Source organism: Bos mutus, chromosome 7 (genome assembly GCF_027580195.1).
Source record: "Bos mutus isolate GX-2022 chromosome 7, NWIPB_WYAK_1.1, whole genome shotgun sequence".
In the NCBI taxonomy this organism is placed as follows: domain Eukaryota; kingdom Metazoa; phylum Chordata; class Mammalia; order Artiodactyla; family Bovidae; genus Bos; species Bos mutus.
This window is the reverse complement of record NC_091623.1, coordinates 107,113,932-107,136,693: the sequence shown is the minus strand read 5'-3', so window position 1 is coordinate 107,136,693 and position 22,762 is coordinate 107,113,932. Positions and strand designations below refer to the sequence as shown.

The 22,762-nt window shown below is 38.0% G+C and overlaps 1 protein-coding gene across 1 annotated transcript in view; it reads right to left on the bottom strand.

The window, feature by feature from the left end:
• SGCD (sarcoglycan delta) overlaps positions 1-22,762 on the bottom strand; it is a 1,106,775-nt gene that overhangs the window by 618,500 nt on the left and 465,513 nt on the right. Inside the window, exon 2 of the mRNA XM_070374675.1 lies at positions 18,457-18,620. The gene's annotated coding sequence lies outside the window, so the exon portion shown is untranslated. The remainder of the gene's footprint in view (positions 1-18,456; positions 18,621-22,762) is intronic.

Genomic DNA, 22,762 nt, shown 5'->3' with positions numbered 1-22,762 from the left:
CGCCACCAGCAAGTGGGGACTGGACAGGGAGGTGAAGGCTGCATAATAGGTGATTAGGGTAATGAGCGAACCTGAATGCTGGAGGACAATCTGAGGGAGCTCAAGTGAGATAGCAACTCAAACTGTGGGATTGAAAGAGAGGAAAAACAAAACAAAACAGAACTTTCCCGTGAAAGGCTCTAAGGCGCAGCCTGGCCTGCTCACAGAACAAAGAATTGAGTGAATACCAAAGGAGAGCTAGCCTGCTGCGTGTAGGCCCCTCCCCCTCCCAGACGTAGAGAGGCAGGCAGGTGACAGCCAGAGCTGGAAGGCAAGGGGCTGCTGCAATCTCAGTCACAGAGACTGGCATCCTTCACCAAACTTTGAAAGGCTCCAAGTTGCTACCCAATCTTCCTGGGATCCTGGACAGTTGACATCTGCCAAGAGGGTTGCAGCCTGAGATCATCTCCCCAGAGGAGACACACAGCACACCTGAGACAGTGCTCCCATGGTGTACCCAGGATACTGAGCGGCCAGGGCCAGGGAGGTGATTAAGATGCAGGGCCCACCTGGGACAGCACAATCACCAAGCACCTGGTCGCTTAAGCTGCTCTGACCTGGGAAGGGCACAAAACACATGCCCAACCAAGTCTGTGCCCTTGCGGAGTACCCAAGAACCTGAGCGGCTTAGGCCTTGGAAGTGCACAAAATGCAGGACCCACTTTAGACAGTGCCCCTGCAGAGCACCCTGGAGCCTGAGCAGTGTAGACTCAGGAAGCACACGCGACCTTGAGCTGGGGCAAACCCAGTGTGGTCCATACACTGCGAGCATTCCCCACACGTCAGCAGCATTTGTTTGCAGTGTCCCTCCCTCCCCACAACACAACTGAACAAGTGAGCCTAAATAAGTGACCACCTTTGCCCCCTTGTGTCAGGGTGGAAATTAGACATTGAAGAGACTTGCAAACAGAGGAAGCCAAAATAAACAAAGAAGAGGGAACCGCTCTGGAAGTGATAGGTTCAACATTTTAAAACCCTGTGGTTAACATTGATTAAGCATCGGAGGGGGCCTATAGACCTTGAGAACAAGAACAGGAACAAGAAACTATCTGAAATTGAACTGACCCCATACTGCCCACAACAGCTCCAGAGAAATTCCTAGATATACTTTTACTATTATTACTTTTTAATCTTTTTTTTCAAATTGAAGTTCTTTATTACTCCTTTAATTTTCATTTTTATAACCTACTATTACTTTGCAAAAACAGACCCTACTTTTAAAGCAAATTTCATAGATATATTTTTTATAATTTTTGTGATTGATTTTGCTTTGTATTTTTAATATTGTATTTTTGAGAATCTAACCTCTACTCTAGATTATTAATCTTTGCTTTTTGGTATTTGTTATCAATTTTGTACCTTTAAGAATCTAATCTTCAGTATCCATTTTCACTTAGGGGTATGATTACTGGCTTGATTGTTCTCTCCTTTTGACTCTCCCTTTTCTCCCCCAGGTCACTTCTATCTCTACCCTCCCTCTTCTTTTCTCTATTTAACCCTGTGAATCTCTCTGGGTGTTCCAGGCTGTGGAGAACACTTAGGGAACTGATTACTGGCTAGATTGGTCTCTCCCCTTTGGACTCCCCCTCTTCTCCTTATCACCTCTATCTCCCTCCTCCCTGTTCTCTTCTCGATGTAACTCTGTGAACCTCTCTGGGTGTCCCTCAGTGTGGAGAATTGTTTCACCATTAACCTAGATGCTTTATCATCTGTGCTGTATGGATGGAGAAGTCTTGAGGCTACTGTAAGAATAAGACTGAAAGGCAGAGGCAGGAGGCTTAACTCCAAAACTTGACATCAGAGAAATCCTGATTCCAGGGAACACTGGTAGACAGGAGTTCACCCAAAGTCTTCATTCTTACACTGAAACCAAGCTCCACACAAGAGCCAACAAGTTCCAGAGCAAGACACACCACGATAATTTTCCAGCAAAGCAGAAACACAGCCCTGAGAATTAAAAGACAGGCTTCCCAAATCCATGCAAAATCCATAGACACCCCAAAATTCACTACTGGACACTTTGTTGCACTTCAGAGAGAAGAGATTCAGTTCCACCCACCAGAACACAGACGCAAGTTCCCCTGACCAGGAAACCTTGACAAACCAATAGTCCAACCCCACCCATAGGGAGCAGACTCCACAATAAAGAGGCAACCCTAACACAGAAAGGGCACGCCAAACACAGCAATCTAAACAAAATGAAAAGGCAGAGAAATATTCAGCAGGTAAAGGAACATGATAAATTCCCGCCAAACCAAACAAAAGAGGAGGAGATAGGGAGTATACCTGAAAAAAAGAATTCAGAATAATGATAGTAAAGATGATCCAAAATCTTGAAAACAAAATAGAGTTACAGATCAATAGACTAGAGACAAGGATTGAGAAGATGCAAGAAATGTTTCACAAGGACATAGAAGAAATAAAAGTCAATCAATAATAAATAATGCAATAACTGTGATCCAAAGCACTCTGGAGGGAACCAACAGTAGAATAACTGAGGCAGAAGATAGGATATTTGAGGTGGAAGATAGAATGGTGGAAATAAATGAAGCAGAAAATAAAAAAGAATTAAAAGAAATGAGGACAACCACAGAGACCTCTGGGACAATGTTAAATGCCCCAACATTCAAATCATAGGAGTTCCAGAAGAAAAAAAGAAAGGGCATGAGAAAATTCTTGAGTACATAACAGTTGAAAACTTCCCTAAAATGGGGAAGGAAATAGCCACCCAAGTCCAAGAAACCCAGAGAGTCCCAACAGGATAAACCCAAGGCAAAACACCCCAGGACACATATTAATCAAACTAATGAAGATCAACACAAAGAGCAAATATTAAAAGCAGTAAGGGAAAAGCAACAAATAACACACAAGGGGATCCCCAGAAGGATATCAGCTGATCTTTCAATAGAAACTCTTCAGGCCAGAAGGGAATGACAGGACATACTTAAAGTGATGAAAGAGAAAAATCTACAGCCCAGATTATTATACCCAACAAGGATCTCATTCAACTATGAAGGAGAAATCAAAAGTTTTACAGACAAGCAAAAGCTGAGAGAATTCAGCATCACCAAACTAGCTCTTCAACAAATGCTAAAGGATCTTCTGTAGACAGGAAACACAGAAAAGGTTTATAAACTTAAATCCAAAACAACAAAGTAAGTGGCAACAAGATCCTACTTATCAATAATTACCTTAAATCTAAATGGGTTGTATGCCCCAACCAAAAGTCAAAGACTGGCTGCTGCTAAGTCACTTCAGTCATGTCTGACTCTGTGTGACCCCATAGATGGCAGCCCACCAGGCTCCCCCATCCCTGGGATTCTCCAGGCAAGAACACTGGAGTGGGTTGCCATTTCCTTCTCCAATGCATGAAAGTGAAAGGTGAAAGTGAAGTCACTCAGTCGTGTCCGACTCTTAGCGACACCATGGACTGCAGCCCACCAGGCTCCTCCATTCATGGGATTTTCCAGGTTAGAGTACTGGAGTGGGGTTCCATCACCTTCTCCGAAAAACTGGCTGAGTGGATACAAAAGCAAGACCCCTATATATGCTGTCTACAAGAGACCCACCTCAAACTAAGGGACACATACAGACTGAAAGTGAAGGGCTGGAAAAAGATATTTCATGCAAATGGAGACCAAAAGAAGGCAAGAGTAGCAATACTCATATAAAGTAGACTTTGAAATAAAGGCCAGGAAAAGAGACAAAGAATGACACTATATAATGATCAAAGGACAATCCAAAAGAAGATATAACAATTATGTATGTGCCCAACATAAGAGCACCTCAATACATAAGGCAAATGCTAATGAGTATGGAAGGGGAAATTAACAGTAACACAATAATAGTGGGAGAATTTAATACCCCACTCACACATATGGATAGATCAACCAAACTGAAAATTAGCAAGAAAACACAGGCTTTAAATGATACAATGGACCAGTTAGACCTAATTGATACCCATAGACATTTCACCCCAAAACAATGAATTTCACCTTTTTCTTAAGTGCACACAGAACATTCTCCACAATAGATCACATCCTGAGCTGTAAATCTAGCTTTGGTAAATTCAAAAAAATTGAAATCATTTAAAGCATCTTTTCTGATCACAATGCAGTAAGATTAGATGCCAACTACAGGGAAAAAACTATTACAAATACAAACATATGGAGGCTAAACAGCATGCTTCTGAATAACCAACACATCACAGAAGAAATCAAAAAAGAAATCAAAATATGAATAAAAACAAAAGAAAAGGAAAACACAACACTCAAAACCTATGGGATTCAGTAAAAGCAGTGCTAAGGGGGAGGTTCATAGCAATAAAAGCTTACCTCCAGAAATAAGAAAAAATCAAACAAATAACCTAACTTTACACCTAAATCAACTAGAAAAAGAAGAAATGAAGAACCCTAGGGTTAGTAGAAGAAAAGAAATCATAAAAATTAGAGCAGAAATAAATGAAAAATAAACAAAAGAGACTACAACAAAAATCAACAAAACTAAAAGCTGGTTCTTTGAGAAGATAAATAAAATAGAAAAACCATTAGCCAGATTAATCATGAAAAAAAGGAAGAAGAATCAAATCAACAAAATTAGAAATGAATATGGAGAAATCACAACAGACAACACAGAAATACAAAGGATTATAAGAGACTACTATCAGCAACTATATCCAATAAAATGGACAATTTGGAGGAAATGGACAAATTCTTAAAAGAGTACAACTTTCCAAAACTGAACCAGAAAGAAATAGGAAATCTTAACAGACCCATCACAAGCACAGAAATCAAAACTGTAATCAAAAATCTTCCAACAAAAGCCCAGGATCAGATGCCTTCACAGGTGAATTCTACCAAAAATTTAGAAAAGAGCTAACATCTATCCTACTCAGACTCTTCCAGAAAATTGCAGAGGAAGGTAAACTCCTATACTCATTTTATGAGGCCAGCATCACCCTAACACCAAAACTAGACAAATATGCCACCAATAAAGAAAACTACAGGCCAATATCACTAACGAAAGTCTAGCAAACAGAATCCAACAACATATTAAAAAGATCATACATCATGACCAAGTGGGCTTTATCCCAGGGATGCAAGGATTCTTTAATATTTGCAAATAAATCAATGTGATACACCACACTAACAAATTAAAAGATTAAAACCATTTGATTATCTCAGTAGATGCAGAGAAAGCCTTTGACAAAATTCAACACATCAATTTATGGTATAAACTCTCCCAAAAGCAGGCATAGAAGGAACATACCTCAACATAATAAAAGGCATATATGATAAACCCACAGTAAACATTATCGTCAATGGCAAAAATTTGAAAGCATGTACCCTAAAGTCAGGAACAAAACAAGGATGCCCACTCTCACCACTACTATTCAACATAGTTTTGGAAGTTTTAGCCACAACAATTAGAGAAGAAAAAGAAATAAAAGGAATCCTGATTGGAAAAGAAGTAAAACTCTCACTGTTTGCAGTTGACATGATCCTCTACATAGAAAACCTCAAAGACACCACCAGAAAATTACTAGAGCTAATCAATGAATATAGTAAAGTTGCAGGATATAAAATTCACACACAGAAATCCCTTGCATTAATATACACTAACAATGAGAAAACAGAAAGAAAAATTCAGGAAATAATACCATTCACCATTGTGACACAAAGAATAAAATACTTAGGAACAAACTTACCTCAAAAAACAAAAGACCTATATATAGAAAACTACAAAACACTGATGAAAGAAATCAAAGATGACACAAATAGATAAATAAATATAGCATGTTCACAGATCGGAAGACGCAATATAGTTAATGTGTATACTACCCAAAGCAATCTATAGATTCAATGCAATCCCTATTAAGCTACCAATGATATTTTTCACAGAATTAGAACAAATAATTCCACAATTTGTACAGAAATGGAAAAAAACCTTGAATAGCCAAAGCAATCTTGAGAAAGAATGGAACTGCAGGAATCATCCTGCCTGACTTCAGACTATACTACAAAGCCACAGTCATCAAGACAGTATAGTGCTGGCACAAAGACAGAAATATAGATTAACGAAACAAAATAGAAAGTCCAGAGATAAATCCACGTACCTATGAACATCTTATCTTTGACAAAGGAGGCAGAAATATACAATGGAGAAAAGACAATCTCTTTAACAAGTGGTGCTGGGAAAACTGGTCAACCATCTGTAAAAGAATGAAACTAGAACACTTTCTAACACCATACACAAAAATAAACTCAAAATGGATTAAAGATCTAAATGTAAGACCAAAAACTATATAACCCCTAGAGGAAAACATTGGCAGAACACTCTCTGACATATATCACAGAACAATCTTCTATGACCCACCTCCCAGAGTAACGGAAATATAACAAAAATAAACAACTGGGACCTAAAGCAAAAGCTTTTGCATAACGAAGGAAACTATAAGCAAGGTGAAAAGATGGCCTTCAGAAGGGGAGAAATTAATAGCAAACAAAGCAACTGATAAAGAATTAATCTCAAAAATATACAAGCAGTTCATGCAGCTCAATACCAAAAAAAAAAATAAAATAAAATGACCCAATTAAAAATTGGGCCAAAGAACTTAACAGATACTTCTCTGAAGAAGACATACAGATGCTCAACATCATTCATTGTCAAAGAAATGCAAATCAAAACCACAATGAGGTACCACCTTATACCGGTCAGAATGGCTGCTATCCAAAAGTCTACAAGCAATAAATGCTGGAGAGGGTGTGGAGAAAAGGGAACCCTCTTTACACTATTAGTGGGAATGCAAACTAGTACAGCCACTATGAAGAACAGTGTGGAGATTCCTTTAAAAACTGGAAATAGAACTGCCATATTACCCAGCAATCCCACTGCTGGGCGTACACACTGAGGAAACAAGAATTGAAAGAGACACATGTACCCCAATGTTCATTGCAGCACTGTTTACAGTAGCTAGGACATGGAAGCAACCTAGATGTACACTGGCAGACAAATGAATAAGAAAGTTGTGGTACATATACACAATGGAATATCTCTCAGATATTAAAAAGAATGCATCTGAGGTGGATGAAACTGGAGCTCATTAGAGTGAACTAAGTCAGACAGAAAAACACCAATACATTATATAAACGCACATACATGGAATTTAGAAAGATGCTAACGACAATCCCATATGTGAGACAGCAAAAGAGACACAGATATAAAGAACAGACTTTTGGACCCTATGGGAGAAGGAGAGGGTGGGATAATTTGAGAGACTAGCACTGAAACATGTATATTACCAAATGTGAAATAGATGACCAGTCCAAGTTTGGTGCATGAAATGGGGCACTCAAAGCCGGTGCACTGTGACAACCCAGAGGGATGCAATGGGCAGGGAGGTGGGAGGGGGGTTCAGGATGCGGGACACATGTAGACCTATGGCTGATTCATGTCAATGTATAGCAAAAACCACAACAATATTGTAAAGTAATTAGGCTCCAGTTAAAATAAATTGATTTTAAAAAATAAATACATTTAAAACATAAAACTTTGTCACATTTCATTTATCTCATGTGGGAAAATCTTACCCTTCCATTTTGCTAAAGATATTCATGAAGCCACCTTTATTTCAGCTTTGACTCTATACCTAACATCAGCTGTCAAACTTGCCCTTACTTTCATTGTCAGGGTTTATAACATTTGGTTAACTTGCTGGTGTGCTTGCTTTATAGGTGCATCCTAAAGTTTGAAAAGAGATTATTATGACTATATAAATTGTTCATTGGACAGCCAGGTAGTATACTAAAATGGCACTTATTTCTCTTCAGATTTAATGCCATAACTTAAACCACAAAAGTCAAAGAGATTCTTTTTGTTGTTGTTGTTGTTGTTATGCTTTTGATTTGGACTGTGATTTCCTAATACACTTCTTGTTTTTGCTGAGTGTGTGGTTTGAATTGTCTCTCTTCTTTTCTTTGAAGACAACAGACACAGTTTCTTCACATCCCATCCCTCAGCTCGTTGGCAAATATTTCCTTCTTGAAGATATCTTCCTAGAATTCCTGGACTTCTTCAATTTTGACCAAAAACTTTCTAAACCTGCACAACTGTCATGTGTGACTTTTTGGAGAGACTCTTCATTGGCCTCACCATTTCTTGGAACCTTTACTAATTATCTCTATAATTTCATTCTTAATTTTCAGGAATATACTCAGAAAGGGTGCATGAAAGATTTCAATATCTTGATGTTTTAAAATATTATTTTCACTTACTGTTTGGCTTAGAACCAAATTCTAGGCTCAAAATAGTTTTTCCTGAGAAAGCACAAGAAATTGTTCAGTGTGATTCTAATGTTGCTGATAAAAAGTTTGATATCAGTTTAAAACAAAAAATTTGTAAAATGTTTTCTTTTCTCCCTTTATTCTTAGAATTCTGAAACTTGAAGCTGACACATCAGGAACATGTATTTACTTCCCATTTTGTCACCTGGCTTGTGAGATATACATTCAACCAATTGTCTCTCTATGATATGACATTTACATTTCTTTAATAATCAAATACTCCCAATTCATCAAATTTATCTGTCACCTCTGGAGATCTTTTTAATGAGATGAAGGATTCCTACACTGTTCTATATTTGACTTATTAGTACTAGATTTCTTTTTTCCATGTCCTAGGAGATCTATATTTTCAAACTTTCATTAATGAAAAATACTGAATTTACAAGAGATATTTCTTATTATCTAATTGTTCCTTCTTTATCCTGTTCTGTACTTGTCTTACGGGTGGATTATCTTTTTAACTCTTAACAAGGATACTGATGAGAGAATTTTAAATATACTCTTTTGTCCTTCACATTGTCTAGCTTGGTAGGGATTTCACATATTATTAATATTTGTCTCTTTTTCATAACTATGTTTTTTTTTCTCCTGTTCCACTGTTTTTTTTTTAATAAATCAGATGGTTTTTTTTTTTATTTAAAAATGGAGGAGTGAAAGTTTCACTCATGGCTAGAGTGCAGAATAATATAAACAAATGTCACTCCTGCTACAACTATAATGACTGGCCAGATAATCATGACGCACAAATCTCTTTAAAGACACTGAAGACACATTGAAAGGAACACAATAGAATCTCACTCCAGAGGATAATTTCATCCTTGAGGGCAGTTGCTGACAATGGAGGGAGAGCGGGCAGAGTACAAATCCTGCCAAAGAAGGATAGCCTTTGCTTAGACTATGGCTTCCCTGGTGGCTCAGACGGTAAAGCGTCTGCCTGCGTGGCGGGAGACCTGGGTTCGATCCCTGGGTCAGGAAGATGCCCTGGAGAAGGAAATGGCAACCCACTCTAGCACTCTTGCCTGGAAAACCCCATGGATGGAGGAGTCTGGTGGGTTACAGTCCATGGGGCCGCAAAGAGTCGGACACAACTGTACGACTTCACTTTCTTTCTTTCTTTCTTTCTTTCTTTCAGACTATGGGAAACTAGTCAAACTTCTGATGAACCTATAATCCATTGTGTTGAATTTGAAACTAGAAAAGACCAAAACGTAAAACTTAATCCACAATCCTAAATGGAAAAGCAAGAGTTGTAAAACTTCTGGAAGTAAACCTAGGAAAATATCTTTGTGATTTTGATTCAGGCAAAGACACAAAAAGCATAGATCATCAACTGAAACTGTGAATAAATAAATGAAAAATCCTTGCCCTCCAGAACACACACACATCAAGGAAATGAAAAGTCAAGTAACAGACTGGAAGAACCTATCTGCAATATGTAAAAGACACAGAACGTATATCCAGAATATTTAAAGAGGTAGGTCATATGACTCAATTATTAAAAAGACAACACAAATAATATTGGATTAAAAAAAAACTGAACAGACTCTTTACAAAAGATGTAAAGACATGACCAGTAAGCAAAAGTTAAAGTACTTATCATTAATAGCTAACAGGGAAGTACAAATTAAAACAAGAAGAGATACAATTTCACACAACTAGATGGATAAAATTAACAAGGTTAACAATATAACCTTAGCAGATAGATGGAACAATCATATTTCTCATCCATCCCTTGGGAGAGTATCAAATGGGAGTGAACTCTATTTAAGAACAATTTTGTAGTTCCCTATAAAAGTAACTGTACACCTACCACATGACTCACTGATATTTACCTTGAAAGAAATTAAAATTTATTTTCACACAAAGATTGGTTCACAAATGCTTACAACAGCACGGTTTTTAATATTCTCAAACTGAAAACAGCGAAGATGTCCATCAAAAGGAGAATGAACAAAAAATTATGATAAATTCACACACTGATACTTTAGGACAATAATGACAATCTATTAATATACACAAGAACATGGATATATCTCAAAACTATCATTATGCATGAAGCAGTCAGAGACAGCAGAATACATCCTGCAGGACCATTTATAAGAAATATTAAAAGAGGAAGGACACTACTTAAAATTAGGGTCACAAGGCTTTCTATATCACTATAGGAAGGGTTCCAAACTTTTAATCCAGATATGGAGTTAAGTGAATCCAAACACTGATACATCCTCAAATTGTATCTAGACCATGTATACGTACTTGTGGAAATCCTTTTCTGGGAAGAAATTCTGTGCTTTCATTATAGAAACTGATAGAAGAAAGATGTCAGAAAATTAGTAACCACAACAAATGGATTATAGTTGTTTCTGGGGAATGGAGATTTTACCAACTGTATTATAGTTTTAAATTGATTTTCCATCAGACTTTTCTGTATAATTTGTTAGACCAAAAATAATTACATTAAAATATTGCTCAGAGATAAGATACCACCTGTCAGACACACAATCTAGATATCTTTACCACTAAACCTAGCCTTCAGGACTCTAGTTTGAAAATTATCTGTTAAAAGTAGTGTTTTAAAACCTGGAAAATTTCCAGGCTTTAACATTAATAGTATTTTCAAACTATAGAAACAGCTCTTCAGTCATCTTATATTTGGTAAAATGTTGCAGAAGTGCGTCTTGACTTCTTAAGTCTTAATGGATCAAGTCTGGTGGCTTGTTAAACTTTCCCAGAATTCTAATATAAGATCCATAATTTCTTAAGGAAGGACTCAAGCTTCAGAAATAAGGAAGGTAAGGAGTATGTATTTGTTCTAAAAGCAATCAGGTCCTAACCTTGGAAAGAGTAACTGGAAGCTCTGCAAAAAAATCTTCCAGTCCAGAAATGGCAAGTGAGTTTTACCTTCCATGCTAATATCAATTAATGTCAATATTCAATTATTTTCAAATAACATAGAAAAGTCCAATAGAAAACTGATTTATACTCATAACACAGCTGGTAAGAGCAGACTTTATTTTTGGGTTCCAAAATCACTGCAGATGGTGACTGCAGCCATGAAATTAAAAGACACTTATTCCTTGGAAAGAAGGTTATGACTAACCTAGACAGCATATTAAAAAGCAGAGACATTACTTTGCCAACAAAGGTCCATCTAGCCAAGGCTATGGTTTTTCCAGTAGTCGTATATGGATGTGAGAGTTGGACTATAAAGAAAGCTGAGCACCGAAGAATTGATGCTTTGGAACTGTGGTGTTAGAGAAGACTCTTGAGAGTCCCTTGGACTGCAAGGAGATCCAACCAGTCAGTTGGATTTAGTCCTAAATGACTAAAGGAAGTCAGTCCTGAATATTCAGTGGAAGGACTGATGCTGAAGCTGAAACTCCAATACTTTGGCCACCTGATGTGAAGAACTGACTCATTGGAAAAGACCTTGATGCTGGGAAGGATTGAGGCCAGGAGGAGGAAGGGAAGGCAGAGGATGAGATGGTTGGATGGCGTCATTGACTCAATGGACATGAGTTTGGGTAAACTCTGGGAGTTGGTGATGGACAGGGAGGCCTGGAGTTCTGCACTCCATGGGGTCGCAAAGAGTTGGACATGACTGAGCAACTGAACTGAAGAGTTCCCGTTTCCAGAAAAAGAAATATAAACCATTATTACAGTTATTAATTTTCTGACATGTTTTTTCAATCACATGGCATTTCTGGAGTGATGTGTTGGGAAGATTCTAAGATTCCTAAACTGGGATTAACTAGTGATGTCTGCCAAGGGCACAGGAAAGGTGGGAGGTAGCATATGTGCTAGATGAGTGCTAACCTTGCCTAGTCAGGGTCATGAGGACTTAAAAGAGGCTGCAAAGCACAGTGATACATAGGAGAAAAAAAGATAATAAGAATAGACACTGTAGCCAGGAGGAAAATAAGGATATATCTCTAATATAATTATATAAACATCAGGACAAGCAAATAAAATTCAAAACAAAAATGACCACCAAAAATAAAAGAACTTAAAAATCCAAAATGAACTAATTAACCAGGGGGAAAAAGAACTACTTCTAAATTAAATCCATTCTGCAATGCATTTAAGCACAGTTGTGCCATTCCAGTGTCTGTTGAGGACCTACTGTGTTCCAGGAAGAACTGAGAAACAGAAGATACATTCAAGAAAAAAAAATGTCTTTTTTCTTTTTTGGTGACACCACAGCACATGTGGGATATTAGTTTCTGACTTAGTTCCTTATTTCCTTTCAGTGCACCCTGCATTGAAAGCATGGAATCATAACCACTGGATGAACAGGGAAGTCCCCAAGAAACTCTGTCCTGAACATCTTGCTTTCCACTGATGGAGACTGACTTAGAAACCCAGTCATTTTAATATAATAATATACTTATAAACATATATGTTAATTAATATATATTAGTAACAATTATAATATAATATATAAAATATATAATAATAATGCTAATCAATATACATAATATATATATTATAATAATGTCTCTTCACAGTAAGAGTTACAATCAGGTTTGAAAAAAAATGCAGTGAAGTCGAAAGACAAGAAATGACATTGGCTCAAGAGAGTCTCAGAAGCTTTCAATGAATTGGATCTTAAAAGATGAAGGAGTTTTCATGAATGTGCAGAGGTGCAGTGGGTAGGAAATGGCAAAACCACCAGCAGGAGCAAATTAGTGGTGACTTAAGAAAACATGGCATATTTTTTGGAAAAATGGAGAGGGTCACCACAGCCTGTGGAGAGCCTGTGGGGAGAAGGGAGGGAAACTGTCAAAGAGATGATGTAAAAAAGCAGGAGGGAATAGGAGGGGGATGGATTGGGAAAGTCTGGACAGTTTTTGAGGGTGGTACAGTTTTCAAATTCCATGTGATCCTCACAATAAATATCATGGAAAAACTCGACAAAACTTTTTGGCCAACCCACTATATAGGATGGGAATGTACCAAGTCTGCAATCCAGACTAAATCTGAGGAAGTTGCTAGTGTGAACATCGGAAAGTGTCATAAAAAAGAAATGGCAGAGTAGGGCAGCATGGGGACAGGTTTAGCAGCAAAGAGGAAGCAATGAGCAAGTTGAAGAGAAAACCTTTCTGAGATCACTTGATAAGAATTTGAAGAGGATAGATATTTAAATGATGTTAGATTTGCATCATGAAAATTACATACATCAAACTGCAGGAAAAGTTCAAATAGCCATTTTGTCATCACTGGTGGTGGTGGTAATGGGTTGAGGAGGAGGGTATTTTAACCTGCCTAATAAGACCTACATCTGTACAAGACTGGAACACAGCAACAAATGAAATTCTGTAGTTTCAAAGGCCTTGGGTAAAATTCAACTCAAGTAAACAAACTGCAAAATGTCATACTCAAGGGGAGAAACACACATCTTCTTTTCAGTAACTGTCAAAAGGAGTCTATTCATAAAATGGTAGTTGTTTGAGTTAGAAAAAAATAAGAGCAAAAGGGATGCTGCCACTTTCAGAAGCATTAAAATCATCAAAGAACATTAAAGCAGGTATCCTTCAGGGCAGGGTAAAAAGTTTGGTGAATAGAGTTGGGCTCATTACAGGCATTTTATGAGTCCAACCCAAAGAAAGTTTCTTATCCTACCAGTGTGGTTTTAAGAAAATTACTTGACTTCTCTGCTCCTCAGTTTCCTCATCTGTAAAATGAGATAGTCTCTTAATGGCCAGTATTGGAGGTAGAAATAAAGAAAGAGATCTCTTGAATATATAGAGGGAAAAATTAGATAATATCCCAAATAAGGCTTTCTAAATGGTCTTCTGAAATCTCATGGTAATAAAGTGCTAAAAGTCAACAAGTAGACTTATACAGAATTTTTATAATTTCTTTAGCTCAATCTCTTTGAATCTTCATGTTCTATGTTTCAATTGATCCTTAAAGATAATTGTCAAATATGTTCAGAAAATGTTGCTATGTCAACATTAATTATCAGCTTATTTTAAATTAAATACAGCACTATTTGCTGAAATCTAGGCTTATTTGACTCAAACTCCCATTTTGCATACAAGGAAATTGAAATCCAAGAGAGGAAAAGTATCATGCAGATAATAAGTAGCAAACTTGGCACAGCCCCTAGCTCACAATAGATGCTCACCATACATTGGCTGAATAAAGAAATAAACCAAGCTGTCTATGAGAAGAGACACACTGGATTTCCCAGCAAGAGTCTTTTCTTTTCACAAAGCAGTTCTGCTGATGCTTTCATGTTTGACACTAAGATATTTATTATCTGAGATAAAATTTCAATGCATGATGAATTTCAGGGTAAATTCAGTGAAGGCTGTGGAAAACCATAAGAAAAGAGCCATCCTAAGACTTGATAAGTCAGCCACTGTTCTGCTGATATGCTAGGAGGCCCGGAAAATACAAAAAACATCATTTCCATATCCAAAGGAAATGGATGAATACAAAAGGGAACCGTGAGAAATACTAACACTTGCATAAAACCAGCCTAAGAAAGAATGTATTGAAAGAAAGATTCCAGAGGAGGAAATATACACACCATACACATATCCCCACGTATCCGGACAGTACTGGAAAGGTTCTTATCCTCACTACCCAACTTATCACACGCAGTGGTGACAGTGAGAAACAGGGACAAACCCTACCCTCAAAAGCAGCTTTCCATTTCCCTTTGATAACATTTTTGGAGGTGTTTATAGATTTTTCTAGGGGCTTCCCAGGTGGCACAGTGGTAAAGAACCAACCTGACAATGCAGGAGACACAGGTTTAATCCCTGGGTTGGAAGATCCCCTACAGAAAAAAATGGCAACCCACCCCAGGATTTTCCTGGAGATTCCCATGGACAAAGGAGCCTAGTGGACTACACACCATGTGATTGCAAAGAGTTGGACATAACTTAGCAACTAAACAGCAACAGAGGATTTTCTACCTTACAGCAGGTTGGTGATAGACTAATTTGTACTTTACAGGAAAAGCACTGTTAGTTAGCACATATTTGCAACATTTCTGACCTTAAATTTTTACTATGGAAACTGAGACTTCCAAAAGCACACTAAAATAAAGACATATACCCAAGTCTCGTGAAAACTGTTACAACAGCATCACAAATTGGAGAGGGGCATAAAGGAACTCAGCTCCTTACCATTCCTCAGATAATTAAACTTGCTGATACCTGTAAAAATGCTAAATAGTTTCAGGCTGGCTTTCAATGACTCTGGACAGATAAAATGTAACATCTACATTAAGCGACAATTTTTTTCTCAATATAATTTCCTGCATATTAATTAAATTATTATTATTATCATTATTTTTGACAATAGGGTCAACTTCTTTGACCGTTTCCAAATTCTTATAATGAAACTGATACAGTTTTTAAAAAATGACAGTATTTTGCTTTCAGCTACAGTTAGGTGGATGCATAGATATACATAATGACTCAGAGGCCACATAAATGGGATATAATGTTACTCTTTTTGCTCCGGATTGTCATCCCTCATATAATCTCTACAACCCAAAATGGCAGTTTACTATTTACCCAGTATTGTAAGGAACCAGCAAGCGCTTCACAAGCATAATTTCACTTGATCTTCACTCTGTATCAAGTGGGCATGAGAATCACCCCCATCCCACAAATGAAAAAACCAAGGCTGGCAGCAGTTCAGTGAATTACAACAAAGTGGAGGAGCCTACACTTGATCCCAGGCAGTTTCCTTTTAGTGCTTTTAATTAAATGGTATCATCTCTGCCAAGTCTGAGGAGGCCTTACAAATAGCTGTGAAGAGAAGAGAAGAGAAAAGCAAAGGAGAAAAGGAAAGATATAAGCATCTGAATGCAGAGTTCCAAATAATAGCAAGGAGAGAAAAGAAAGCCTTCCTCAGCGATCAATGCAAAGAAATAGAGGAAAACAACAGAATAGGAAAGACTAGAGATCTCTTCAGGAAAATTAGAGATACCAAGGGAACATTCATGCAAAGATGGGCTCAATAAAGGACAGAAATGGTGTGGACCTAACAGAAGCAGAAGATATTAAGAAGAGGTGGCAAGAATACACACAACTGTACAAGAAAGATCTTCCCAACCCAGATAATCACGATGGTGTGATCACTCACCTAGAGCCAGACATCCTGGAATGTGAAGTCAAGTGGGCCTTAGAAAGCATCACTACGAACAAAGCTAGCGGAGGTGATGGAATTCCAGCTGAGCTATTTCAAATCCTGAAAGATGATGCTGTGAAAGTGCTGCACTCAATATGCCAGCAAATTTGGAAAACTCAGCAGTGGCCACAGGACTCAAAAAGATCAGTTTTCATTCCAATCCCAAAGAAAGACAATGCCAAAGAATGCTCAAACTACCGCACAATTGCACTGATCTCACACGCTAGTAAAGTAATGCTCAAAATTCTGCAAGCCAAGCTTCAGCAGTACGTGAACTGTGAACTTAAGTATAATAGCAATCATACTTAATCTGCTTTAAAGATGCCCTTCGAATCAAAGAAGGAAAAACAACCTATCTCCCTTTACAAAAAAAAAAAAAAAAACTTGAATAAAGGGAAGAGAAGTGTGTTTTTGAAATACCACCCTCACATTTTCATCAGTCTGTTAGCACACTTTCAAAGGTACTATGAGGAGCATGAACATGAGAGCTTAAAGCATTGGCACTGAAGGTTTTTACATAAACCAGACAGAAAGCATATGTACTTCATCCTGCTAGGAAGGCCTATTCATGATCAATTAAAAGTGTGCACCACACTTATTGTATCAGTGAGAAATTCAGAAAATCAATAAAAGAAAGCTTGTGGCTACAAATAATTTTTCATCAGCTCTGGGCCTCCATCTTGCACAAATGATGAGGCCTGTGGTGCCACAAGTAGGAAGCCAGGCCAACACCTCAGCTACCTTGCTCTGCCAATTGCCAGAAGCCTTTGGTTATAAGCACTTTTTTTCTTTGAGGCATATTAAATTGACAGCAAATGAGTTGTCAGTTGAATTGTCTGAGATATTCTCCAGTTTCTCTTGGACATGCCCTGTGCTCCTAGGCTGATACAGACCCGCTGTACTACACAATAGGTGAGCACAGACTTAAATTCTAGTAAGTCTAGGAAAGGGTCTGGACCCTGACCCCTTCTTGCTATGCAACCTTAAAAAAATATTTTTACTTGTCTCTTATCTGGCTTCCCATAACAGAAATCTCTAATCCAGATGGTTGTTATCAGTTGTATTTGTGACTTTTCAAACCTTACAGTACAATGCCTGATGCACTCACCATAAGCATGCCATGAGTGGTGGTTTTGGAGGGCTCTCTTTCTCCTCTCTCCATCTGTCTCTCTCTCCCCACTGCCCTCCATATATATAGATCATCCATATATATAGATCATCATATATATATTATCTATATATATATATATATATATATATATCCCTATACATATGTAGAACAAGTATACAACACTCAACAAATTGTATGTGTGTATAGAGAAAATATATACAATACCTACACATGTAAGTATGTGTATGTACATATATACCATGCACACACACACACAAAGAATGATTATCATTGTAACTAGAAAAGAAGATGGGATCACCTGACTCAACTCAGAAGATTCTAACACTAGCCTAGGTATGCATCTAAGATATATAAACACAATTATCCTCAAATCTTAAGATATAATACAACAGTTTGCCAAAAGTCTTCTGTGGACATAGAATATGGAAATACACAGTTTATCACATGTACCACTTCTTTACATGTCTCTTATCACATAAGGAACAATCTCAATTTCTTTTTTCTATCAAAGATGTCTGCACGAATTTCTCTTCATGCTTAGACTGCCTCCCCTCTGATCACCTCTGTTATTGAGACAGGGTAGCCTTCCATTTCTTCCATTATAATTTTATCCATCCCACCACATCCCACAAGCTGGTAACAAAAGACTAGATCATTGCTTAAAAGGAAGGAGGGAGAAAGGCAAGAGAAAAAGAAAAGAGCAGATGAGGAGGAGAGAAGGCTGTGAAAATGATTAACTATCTTTAAATGTATTTGCCTTCGAAAAAGATAGAAGTCACAAGTCCATACCTTAGCAGTCCTAATCTTCTCAAATCTTGAATGCAACGTTCAGGGCAACATTGGGGTTGAAGTCATCTGCTCAGGCCACCACCAGAGGGATGGTTTTTGTAACCTCCACGCAGGCTCCAGGACAGCCTTTTCCAAGTCTTTGAGGATGGAGGTTTCTTCCAGGTCTACAAGATCATAAGTGAAAGAAAATATTCAAAACAATACCAACAACAAAAACACAACAATGATATTGGATTCCAGATCATCTGGTGTAAAGAAATTAAACAAAAGACACATTGTATTCTGACTGATGTAACACGCATAGTTACTTGAATGGATTCAGTCCTGATCATAAAGAATCATACCAAATCAGAAAAAGTCAATAGTATATTAAGGTTAGATATTTTCTGAAGACATGACTAGCCAAAATTGCTCACTCAACACATAGGGAAACTAAAGATCAGAGAGGACATGTGATTTTCTCATGGTGACTCATTATCTGTGGCATATTTCAACCAGCGAAGCAAGCAAATCTTAGTAAACACAAGCAAAGTAATTAATACTATGGTCAATGCTAAAATGAGACAAAGGGACAATACATCACTTCTTTATTTTAAAATACTTGGCTTCTAAGACACCAAACATGCTTGTTATCAAGAGGGCCACAGTCTGTGGGTTATATGTGTTAGATCTATTCAATCTCCCTATCCCTAACATAAGAGCATCCTGGAACTCAGCCCTGAACCTTCTTTCCAAGTACACTTGTCCACCAGGGGGCGTTTTTAAGTTCCACAGCTTAAAATACTATTATATACTGACAACTCTGAAATGTGTCTCCAGGCCCAGATATTTCAGGTAACTCCAGATTCCCCTATCAATGGACTGTTCAAAATTTGTACTTGGAATTCTAACAGATATGTCAGATAGTGCATGCCCAAACACCAACGTCCTTCCAAAGACAAGGAAGGCCCACACTCTTCCTAGTTTATGCCTTCTCAGTCAATGCCAATATAATTCACCCCATTAGTCAGTCTCAAATTTTTCCAGTGAGCCCTGACTCTTCTCTTTCATCCATGTCCTCTAAAACATCAGCAAATTCTGGTGGCTCTATCTTCAGGATAAATCCAGCAGCTGATCACTACTGTCACCTCCTTTATATTGCCACACTGGTTCAAAGCATCCTTATAGACCTATAGGGCTATACAGCAGATGTGCTCAAACCACAGTTGTCACTCTCAAATGACTGCTTGAGTACGACAGTGACACCACACTGCTCAAAAATCACACAGGCATTCACAAAGCCATCATTGTTACCATGCCTTTCTCTCACTTGTCCCACTTATTCATCTCCAGCCACGCTGGTCTCCAACCTCTTCCCCAAACACGCCTCTGACTACTGGAGATTCGAACTCTCACAGTTCCCTTTACCTGAAGTCTTCTTTTTCCCGTCAGTGCTTCATATTTTTGTCACAACGTTACCTTTTCAGCAAGGTCTCTTGTTATCATATTGTTTAAAACTTTAAACCCTGATCATATCTCTTCATTCCCCCTTCTCAGTTTAAAACTTGCTGAAAACTTTGTGATATTCTATATAGTTTCCTTGTTTATTACCTGCCTTCTCTAATAAAACATAAACGCCACATTGACAAGGGATTTAATCTCCAGTATCCTTCTATCTCTTCCAGCACTTTCCCCACAACCTAGCACAAAGAAAGACATCAGTATATATTTTTGAATGAATGAACATAAAAGCTAAGTAAACCTTCTCCAGGTCACTCAGGTGACAAATGGCTGAGCCAGATTTGAACCAAAGGCATTCTGTCCCAGTGAACTTGATTCTATGTAACTGTGACCACATGAAAACCTTCCAGGGCAGCTGTTAGAAATAGATTCAGTTGAATCTGGCATGCATTACTACAGGAATTTGTGGATTAAACAAATGAAATGCCCAAAATGATTTATAGAAACACATAAAGAGTACATGTTGCATGCACTGGAATGAAGCTGCCTACATACTAATTCCAATTTCACTGTTAACTTTCTCCACATCTTCCTCAGTTTGCCTGGCCCCTCCCTCTATGACTTTATTTCTTGTCCCTCCCTGAAGGTAGATCAAGACAAGGGATCCAAGATTAGACAAATAAAAGGAAAGAGAAGTTTTTGGGAAAAGACGTGGCATAGGAAGCAAAGGACTTTGCATCTGGGTCTAATTCATCACCAGTTCAACTTGTGCTTTAAGGGTGTAGAGTCTCTTCATTGCTGGGCAAAAATACATGGTCTACAGAGATCTTCCAACTTTAAAAAATGATTATTTTCCTTTTTGATTATTAAAAGGCTCCCTTATTCTTAGTAGTCTAAGATTGGTTAGGAAATAGAGGGCGACACTTAAGAATGAGGCTTTGGGATAATTAGAGAACTCAACTTCTGGTTCCACAAGAATAAAACCCTGACTAAGAAACTCAATCTCCTGAAGGATCGTATTTTTATCCAAAAGTGAGATGACAGAAATACCTATCCCTTTAGAATGCTTATAAAAATGAAACAGGGTAACATAAATCATTCATTACTGTACATGACATAAGTACTCAATAAAAGTTTGTTGCTCCTAATGTTTTATTTTTATGGTTGCAGGCTTACATTCTGCATGACATTTCATGATTTTATCTACCTGCATCTCACTGCCCCTCCAGAGCTTGAGTTGTTCCTGTCCTTTATCACATGAGATGGCTTCTGCCGCCCTTGCTGTGACTTTGAGCAACTTTCTCTGGATGGTCCTCAGGCTCAGATGAATATCATTACCCCAACTGCCCCTACAGTCTGGGGCAGATGACAGAACTTTGTAACATGAGAAACTCGTTTTCTGGGTCTCTTCTCGTCCTCTTGCTGATGCCTGGCAATTTGAGGATGATCTTGGCCCTACTATTACAGCAGGCTGAAAATTGTCAAGCCACAGTCTACAATTATCCCTGCGTTCCAAGGCCAAGAAACACAAATTTGAAAGCAAACAATGCTATAATTCAACACAATGATATACGGAGTTATTAAAGAAATTGTGCTGACTGCTTTGAGAATTCAAGTCTCCAATCTATCCAAACACATTTTCTTTTCTTTTTTCCTAACTAATATTAAGAAACTGTTTTTGTTTGGGTAGTAACAACATAAAAAATATGTCACGTACCTTTCAGATTTCATTACACCACAACATAGTAAAAAGTTACGGTGCTTCAGGGAAAAGTTACTTACACTTCGTTCTAAGTCACTGAAGTATACTACCACTTGGTTGGAAATGCATTTACTAACAAATGTTTATTGAGTACATAATATTTGCCAATAACAAGGACTGGAGATATGGTAAGAAATATTAAAGACTTCATTGCTACCCTGGTCCAGTTTTCATTCCAGGCAGCTTTTGTCTTTTGCAATTTCCTAACTTCTGTCTCAGATGTGGGAAGACATGGCAACCCCCCCACAAAATCGATGGTTCACCAACATACTGATAGAACCGTACTAATATAAGGAGCCTAATTTCTGCTTGATATGTAGAGAGAATTCTGGAACTCTTGGTTTACTTGGGAGAAAATCTCATTTATTTGTATGTTCCCCACTCCTCACCCAATACACCCATCTTCTGAGATGATACTGGTTTATTTACCACCGTCAACAAAAGAAAAAGTATTCACCAAATGTACAAGTACATGATTCGTGAATAAGATGCTACGTGGGTGGTAGGGTGTACAGGACACTGGGCTCAGACAACAACTTCAGAAATTAGCTTTTCTGAAATCTTTGGAAACAGTGATTACACACAAAATAAACTGAGAAAGCATATATACTACAAAGGGATCACGTCAAGATACAACAACGTGCCTTTCAAATCACCAGTGTCTGCATGGTGAGAATGCTCATCATAGAGGCGGGTGGCCTCTTTGTGTGTCGGGCAGCCTTGAACGCTTCAGGGAATATGTCATTTTTCAAGAGGTATCAATTAGGGGCTGTTAGGTGTCAGAATGTGAATCACACCCAATGGTTGAGTGTGCCTTAAAAATGACTCCTGTGAGTACAGCACAAGTATGTGCAATGATCCACAAACACGGACACAATCCCAAGAGAGGCAGGCAACTAGAAAAGGCAGGGGCAGGGAGAGAATGAGGGGGCCATGAAGGTACTGCAACTCTAAAATGGATCTTGATTAGGATTTCCCAGTTGAAGCATTTGGGGGAAGGGATAAATTGTGAATTTAAATCTACCTACACCAGCAGGGTTGGGTCCTGCCAGAAACTGGAGAAGCAATGCTGCTGCTGCTGCTAAGTCACTTCAGTCGTGTCCA